Source organism: Panthera tigris, chromosome C1, assembly GCF_018350195.1.
Source record: "Panthera tigris isolate Pti1 chromosome C1, P.tigris_Pti1_mat1.1, whole genome shotgun sequence".
Classification (NCBI taxonomy): Eukaryota; Metazoa; Chordata; class Mammalia; order Carnivora; family Felidae; genus Panthera; species Panthera tigris.
In genome coordinates, this window is record NC_056667.1 from 15628170 (window position 1) to 15636373 (window position 8204).

Genomic DNA, 8204 nt, shown 5'->3' on the forward strand with positions numbered 1-8204 from the left:
GATCTTCTTTTTTCTTCTTCTTTTTTAGTGTAGGGATTTACAGCTATATACTTCCCTCTGAGCACTGCTTTTGCTACATTTTTATTGCCAAATAACATTCTACCAAGTGGATATGCCACATTTTATTCTTTTCAGACTGAGAATCTGTCTTTGAAAATTATTCATACTCTTTCAAGAAAACGTTTAACCACATTTTATTCATTCCTTCATCAGTTGATGAACATTTGTGTTGTTTCCACTTTTTAGCTATTCTGAATATGCCCCTATGAACATTTATGTACAAGTATTTGTGCAGATATGTTTTCAATTCTTTTGGGTGTATAGCTAGCGGTGAATTGCTAGGTCATACGGTAAGTCTGTAGTTCTCTGACACTCAAGAATTTAACTTTGATACAATATCATTTACATATTCAAATTTCCCTAGTTGTACCAAGAATGCCTTTTATAGCTGTTTTTGAAATGCAGGTAAAGTTACCTATGGTGGAATTCGTACATCTTAGGTGTACATTTCAATGAACTGCAATAAATATATACACCTGTGCTACCACCACCCCAAATATAAGCAAAGATACAGAACATATCTATTGCCCCTGAAAATTTCTTTTTCCAGCTACTCCCCCACCTCCCTCCATATCTATTGTTATTATGGTGATGGCAGTTCTGGAGATGGTCATAAAGGGCTAATATTTATTTCAACTTCAGAATCTGCAAAACACACTCCCTTCACTTTCTTTGTTATTTATTTATTTATTTACTTACTTACTTATTATACTAGAGAAAGAGAAAGCATGTGCAGGAGCAGGGAAGAAGGGTAGAGGGGCAGAAGGAAAGAAAATCTCAAGTAGGCTCCACACTGAACAATGCAGGGCTCGATCCCAAGACCCTGGGATCATGACCTGAGCCGAAATCAAGAGCTGAACACTCAACTGACTGAGCCACCCAAGTGCCCCTAAAGATTGTTATTTTAAAGTAATCTCTACACCCAGCATGGGGCTTCAACTTGCAACCCTGAGATTGATCACATGCTCAACCCACTAAGCCAGTCAGGTGCCCCTCTCTTCACTTTTTCTTTTTAAGTTTTTATTTATTTATTTCGAGAAAGACAGAAACAGCATGAGTGGGGGAGGGGCAGAGAAAGAGGGAGAGGAGAGAATCCCAAGTAGACTCTGCAGAACTTGATGCGGAGCTTGAACGCACAAAACCATAAGATCGTGACCTGAACGGAAACCAAGAGTCGGACGCTTAACTGACTGAGCCACCCAGGCACCCCTCCCCTCCCTTCACTTTTTAACTTGGAGGCAGACTGTGGGAAGGGTGAGACCATGAACATTGATGCTAAAAAGACCCTGCTCTCATCCTAAGTCTACCATTTATTAGCTGCATCCTATGGGTTGGTTACCTAAAATCTCTGAATTTGTTTTCTCAAATATAAAATATACCATTAGTGAAAACTAGTTAGAACAACGTATCTAAAGCACCTGGCACCATGTGGTCACCTACCAAACATTAATTCACTCTCCATTTCACCTTCTTTTTCCTTATTTAATTCTCAAAACAACCTTCATTCAATCAGTTATCTACTGGGTGTTAGGTGCTAAGCTCTGAGGAACAATGTGAGTTAAAACAGCCACCATCCCTGCCTGCCTGAAGGTTCCAGTCAAGAGGGAAAGATGGAAGAAGGAGTGTTAACTGAATAACCATACTGAAATTAGGAATATGAACCCAGTTCTCTAAAAGGGTGTAATGGCAACCTGAACTCTTTCAGGACTGCTAATCAGGGAGGACATTTGGAAGGAAGTGACTCTTTAGCTGAAAACTGAATAAATAGGAGAGAATAAGGCAAGGCTTTTGGGGAGTAAAGAGGGCTATCCAGGCAGAAAACACAGGATGTGCAAATGCCCAGTGGCAGGCGAAAGCATGGTGCATTCAAGGAACCAAAGGAAGGCTCACAGCAGCAAGGAGCTAAGTGTAGCTAAGGTGGTGAGAGTGAGACTTTGCAAGGCCCAATCAGCCAAAGGAAGAAATCAGGTCATTAGCACGAGAGCAAGGAGGAGCTATGGATGGCTTTTCAGCAGGGATGGAAATAGGAGCATAATGTGATCAGCTTTGCCCTTGGAATAGGAAGCAGGGTTATATCCTGAGACCACCGGGAGGCCTTGCAGTCATCCTGAGGAGGAACTGGTTGCCCTGAGTAGGACGGTGGGTGGGGTGATGGAGGGGAGTGGTCAGAATTTAGAAATATTTAGGCATTTATTGTGTAAATCAAACAGGAACTGGAGATGGTCTGGACACAGGGAGGGAGAGGCAAGGAGGCCATTCAAGTTTCTGGTGTGACTGCCGATGAAAGGCAATTCCAGTGAGATAGGAACTCCCAAAGGGGACCAGGATGAGGTGTTGGGGAGAAGCTGGGTACTGTTATCTCCACTGGGTTGAAGAAACTGAGGTTCTAGAAGGCAGAGAGACTGGTTATGGCCAGGCAGCTGGATGAGGTGGGCGGGGGGTGGGAGGGAGGTAGTGATGCGGTTCTGAGAACCTGCTGCCACTGAGGAAACTTCCAGCTGGTGTGTTTATGACAGGGAGTGGGGGTGGGTGTTAGAAATACTCTATTGCTTAAGATCTGGAAACATCCCTGTCTGGGCATTCTGGAAAGGATTTCAAACCTCATATGGAAGACAGAGCCAGCAAGAATGATGCCAAGAAATGGTTGTCCGAGAGCACAAAAATATTCTGGGCAGCAGTCACCCTGCTGACAGTGTGCAGTGCCTGGAATACAGTAAGTGCTCAGTAACCAGTGACTCTCTACTGAGGCCGGCCTGGCACTGAAGGCTGGGGCCGTGGAAGTGATGCTTTACCCGCTCACTCTCATCTACCTAAGATTCAGGGATCATATTGGGAATAGTGGTCCCTTCCTCCACTGGGAAAACCTATGTGCCAGGACAAAAAGGAAAGGGAAAGCCAACTTTTTTGAATACCTGCTATGTGCCAGGGATGTGTTAGGCTTTTACAGCTATTGTGAGGATTTGATAACTAGATTGACCTAAAGAGTAAATGAATTCCCATTTGAAGTTCAGAGCAGTACTTTTGCTCAAGGACACACAGACTGCTAGTGGCCAAGGTGAGATTCGAACTTGGCTGTCCAACCCCTCAGGCAAGACGGAAACTATGTATCAGACACAGAGATCAAGGTTGGTTCTCAAGCCCCTCAGGCTTCAGGGATTTGAAAAAGTGAAACTGATGCTGCCATAATTGTCAAAGCTGGATGTCAAAGCACCCCTCCACCCAAGGATGGGGAGGGGATAAAATTCCAGAACTGGGAAAATAATTACATCCCACTCAAACCCTTGGCAATTTGCCCCCAAAGGTAATTAGCACTGAATGCTGGAAATAGGGAGAAAGCACACACTGGCCAGGGGCGTGGGGAGAAGCAAAAAATTATTGTTCCTTTAGAATTACAAATATCAACTGGCCAATTCAGGGATTGTGTTGGGGCCTTGGGCTCCCAGAGAAGAGATGTGCCTCACCCTGCCCTCCAGTCAGACTAGCCTGACTCAAATCCCTAGTCCCACCCTGCTTGTAAGACCCCCAGGACCCAGTAGCAGTTCAAGACAATGATACTCTGCTCCATTCTTCTGCATAGGCTCCCCCACCCCTCACCTAACTAGACTTCCAAGGGAAGAGCTGGCCCTGGGGGCTGCTGTGGTCATAAAGGACATCCGTTCATTGCTCTCCCTCGGGGAACTCACAGTCTCATAGAACCTAGGGTAGGAAAGTATTTGGGGTGATACCAAGATGTGGTCTTAAGTAACCTCAAATCACATATTGAGAAAGCTTTCCTTTTCCAGTTTTACTTCAATCTATCATCTATCAAGATCCCTTCCACACCTCCCTAACAGGTGCTCAAAGGCAACAGACTCAAGCTAGAACTCACTGAATCCATGGTCATGGCTACCTTCTATTTAGGGAAAATGAGATCGGTTTTCCATTTACAACAGAGATGTTAATTCTAAAATAAATCAGCTGCATTTAAAGCAAGGGAAAACGCATCTGCTGAAGAAGTATGCCAGGTGCTGACACGGCATGTCATCGTCTAGAGGGAAGCAGAAGAAAACACTGTTTCTAGCCAGTGCCACAGTCTCAAAACTATCCTACGGGATCCCTGTCCCACCTAGTTCCAAAATACCCTAGAGATTAAAGTGTCTAGAGTTCTCTCTTGTCCAGCAAGAGAGTGGACACAGAATTGAATACGAGAGAGGCTAATGTCCGGGAGGAGATGAAAGCCCCAAACAAGGGTTTTGTAGGGGTTTTGTCTCTGTATTTTTGAGCTCACAAGATATTACCCACGTGGTGAACGTGAAGAAAACAAGATCTTACACACGTGAGCATGGAGAAAACAATCAGACGGTAATCATTAACTGTGTAAGAAGCAAAGGGTCTAGGGGCTACGTGGTGTTTGTGATCAAGGTACATTGGTGCCAGATGGAAAGTAATTTCCTGCATGTGATATAGCAAGTTACCCGTGGTCCCATTATAATATCTCACTAGCTAAGCTCGGGTGCTTTCACCCCCACCCCGTGGTGGTGGCTTTCTGCCCTAAGCTTTTTACTAACCCATTTATGTAAGTAGAACCTATTTCCCCACATTAAAGGATTTTTCTTTTGGTCTAGGATCAACTGGCAAAGGACCAGCTTGGGATAAAAAAAAAATAATTGAAACGTTGTTATTGTTTTCTTTAGGGACTGTTTTCCTCCCTCCCACCCCTACCCCTGGGAAAAAAATAATATAAACAAAACTGCCTTGTTTTGCAACTATGGTCTTAAGATATTTTAAGAGACAGTGATAAGAAAACAGACAAGTCCTTCCAATCAGAGACAGAAAGGTGATGGCTTGGGGCCACCACTCCCAAGGCTGGGGACCTGACTCCCGGCACCAGGACCCCACTTTAGACCTTTAGATGCCTAAGCGCTGTAGTGTCCCTTACCAAACTCTTCTTGTGAGATTAGAAGTATAAATAACATTAAACCACAAATATATACCTAACAGGTATGCCAAAATTAAAACTAGTTTATACCTCTGTATTTTAAGTTTACTGATTGCAAAGTTCTGAATAAGATTGTCAAAATGAACTTTTGTTCTTGGTTTTTGTTTGGATTTGGGGAGATTCCTTTATTTTCCTGGTGTCCTGGGCCTAACCACTGCTTGCTAAGGGAGGGTGGGTTGGGATGGGAGTATGACACAGCCCCGCCCAGGGACTGCTGCTGCACCCAGGATTAGAATGTTGGTATGTCACCTGTCAGGTGACAGTCAGTCTGACATCAGTCTTTTAGCCAGCCAGTCAGGAATTTGGGATTAGCTGGATTCTCAGCAAGCAATCAGAGTTTCCTCCATACACAACCTCTGTGTTGGGGACCTGGAGAGATCAGGAACCACAGGTGTAGAGAAAGGTCAAGATTAAGAAATAAAATAGTCTTAGGGGCACCTGGCTGGCTCAGTCAGTACAGCATGTAACTCTTGATCTCAGCGCTGTGAGTTGGAGCCCCATGTTGGTGTAGGGATTACTTAAAAATTTTAAATCTTAAAAAAAAAAAAAAAAAAGAAAACAGCCTACCATTCATTACCATAATGCAGATCTCACAACTGATGAGATACCTCATTCCTAGTCTATCAGAACAGGACAGGGCCCAAGATCATGCCTTGTTCAACCTTGTCATTTCACAAATACAGGAGTTAAGATTTCAGAGTTACTGGTGGCTCCTGAAAAGGAGGGACTTGGGGCATCTGGCTGGTTCAGCCAGCATAGCATGCAACTCAACTCTTTTTTTTTTTTTTTTTTAATGTTTATTGATTTTTGAGAGACAGAGACAGAGCACCAGCAGGGGAGGGGCAGAGAGAGAGGGAGACACAGAATCCGAAGCAGGCTCCAGGCTCTGAGCTGTCAGCACAGAGCCGGACGTGGGGCTCAAACTCACGAGCTGTGAGATCATGACCTGAGCCGAAGTCGGATGCCCAACCAACTGAGCCACCCAGGCGCCCCACAACTCAACTCTTGATCTTGGGGTCATGAGTTTCAAGCCCTGTGTTGCTCCTGGAGCCTACTTAAAGAAAAAAAAAAAAAAAAAAAGAGGGACTAAGTAAGTACATGTATAATTTAATTATGGACAGGTCCTAGCACACAGTAGGTGCTAGAAAAACAAACAAAAACCAACCAACCAAACAAAAAAACCTTCACTGAATCTGAATAAATCTTCATCAAAGATCTGCTGGAGGAAAGAAGAGGGTGGACGGGGGTCTAGGTTGAGCTTCTTAGGCACGGTGAGGAGCTAGGTAGAGCCACTCCCAGGCATTGTGACCCCCTCCCTCCCAGTGAATGGTTGTCTGGCGGGCAGTGGCTTCGGTATCAGCTTCTGCATATACATGCGGAAGCACCGACAGTGGTGGAAATAGTTTCCTGAAAGTCCTTACTCCAGTCCTGCTTTGACGTGTCATGGCCGGCCCAACTCTGAGGCCCGGAGAAGGTCCCCCCACCCCATGGACCCTCCCCTGCTGCCCTCAGGAATGCAGTGCCCACGCTCTGGGGTGGGAAGCCATACTGTTCATTTCTACAGGCCATTTTGGGCAAGTTGCTTTCTGTCCCCTCCCCCCCGGGAAGATCAGGTGATACTGGGACAAGAAGAGTATTGTGGTGCGAACCAGCATTGAAGTATCCTTAAATGGCCGTGGTTCTGGTGCACGCTCTAGGCACACACATGGGCACATGCCCGCACATCCCCCACCGGCTTTGCCCAGGAGAAATAAGGGGGTGGGTTGGTTGTGCCTTCTCTCCCTGAAGAAACGCGGAAGTTGGATGATTTGTGGCTCATTTTAAGGAGAAATGGGGAAGTGAATTTTCCTGGGTAGGGCATTTTTGGTAACACAAAACAAAAATCGGGGTGAGAGGGAATTGTGAGGCTGGAACTGGAAATTCCAGGGATCTCCACGAGCCCGGGAGAGTAAGCTCTGCCAGGCCTCCTGCGCTGGAGGTGGGGACTGGAGAGCGGGAGCCTGGGGGACTCGCTCAGGGCCTTGGGCAGTAGGTCGCTCTTACCTCAGTTTCTCCCTGAGTGACTGTGCTCTCCTCCTCCCTCCGCTGGCCCGCTCCACGTCCTGTTTCCACTCGGTTCCACAAGGCGCCCCGCCCCAGGAGAATCTGACGTTGCCTCTCTCTTGATCGACAACTGCCCTCCCCTCAGTTTCTTAGTTCACATGGCCATGGGGTCAGCAGACCAGTCTAGGTTTGGGCTGAACCTGCAGTGTGTCCAGGTGTGCGCGCGCGCGTGTGTGCGTGTGCAGGGGTGTCCTGTGGTGGCTACTAAGAGCAATGGGTAGGGCGGTCGGGCCTCCCCCAGGAGGAGGGAAACTGCAAGCAGGCCCATTACGTAAGTCGGGATGAGAGCTCGGCCTCTCGCTGCGAGAACCGAGCAGCAGCAACAGTGGCTTCCAGGAGGAGGGAACTCATCATCCGGGTGTCCTGTCCCAGCGCTACGCCGACTACTTCCTCGGGAGCTGCCATCTTGGCACTGTGTGACTCCACCCCCGCCCAGAGTTGATTGGCCCAGGAGTGGACATGTGACCCAACTGGGCCAATCCGATTCCCTCCTCTGGCCACCCCAAAACTGCTGTACCATGTGCACTTTGGTAGGCAGCCGTGGGGAGGCCAGGTCCTGAGGCATAGACTGGGAAGAGGGGTCAGGGGGTCTGCAGGGAGAGAAATGAAGCAGGTGCAAAGAAACTCAGAGACGGGAAGTGGTCTGGTTGGTGATTGATCAAATCCCTGCTCCTAATTTCTTCTGGAGGCCTGGCAGCCTCCCTGCCTTTGGCTCCTTTGGACAAACTTCCTTTTAATAAATTCCTCCTTGCGGCAGTGGTTTTCTATTACCTGCAACTAGACTCCTCATTACAGATATCTAATAAAATAATAGTAATAATCAGTAATAGCTCATATTTATTAAATGCTTATTAGGTATCATACACTCTTCCCAGGTGTTTATATAGTTTGTCTTCAGCTTCTCAACAATGCCATGTGGTGTGTATTAACATGCCCATTTCACAGCAGACGAAATTCAGGTCACACAGCTCACTTGCTCAGGGTCACGTAGCCAGTGAAGCCAGATCTGTCTGAATCCAGGTAGTCTGATTCAGAGTGGGCTGATCATCACTACAGCCTTTCA

General features: G+C 46.6%; 1 protein-coding gene across 1 annotated transcript in view; it reads left to right on the forward strand.

Annotated features, from left to right (window-relative positions):
* ALPL (alkaline phosphatase, biomineralization associated) overlaps positions 1-8204 on the forward strand; it is a 97721-nt gene that overhangs the window by 23590 nt on the left and 65927 nt on the right. The window lies entirely within an intron of this gene.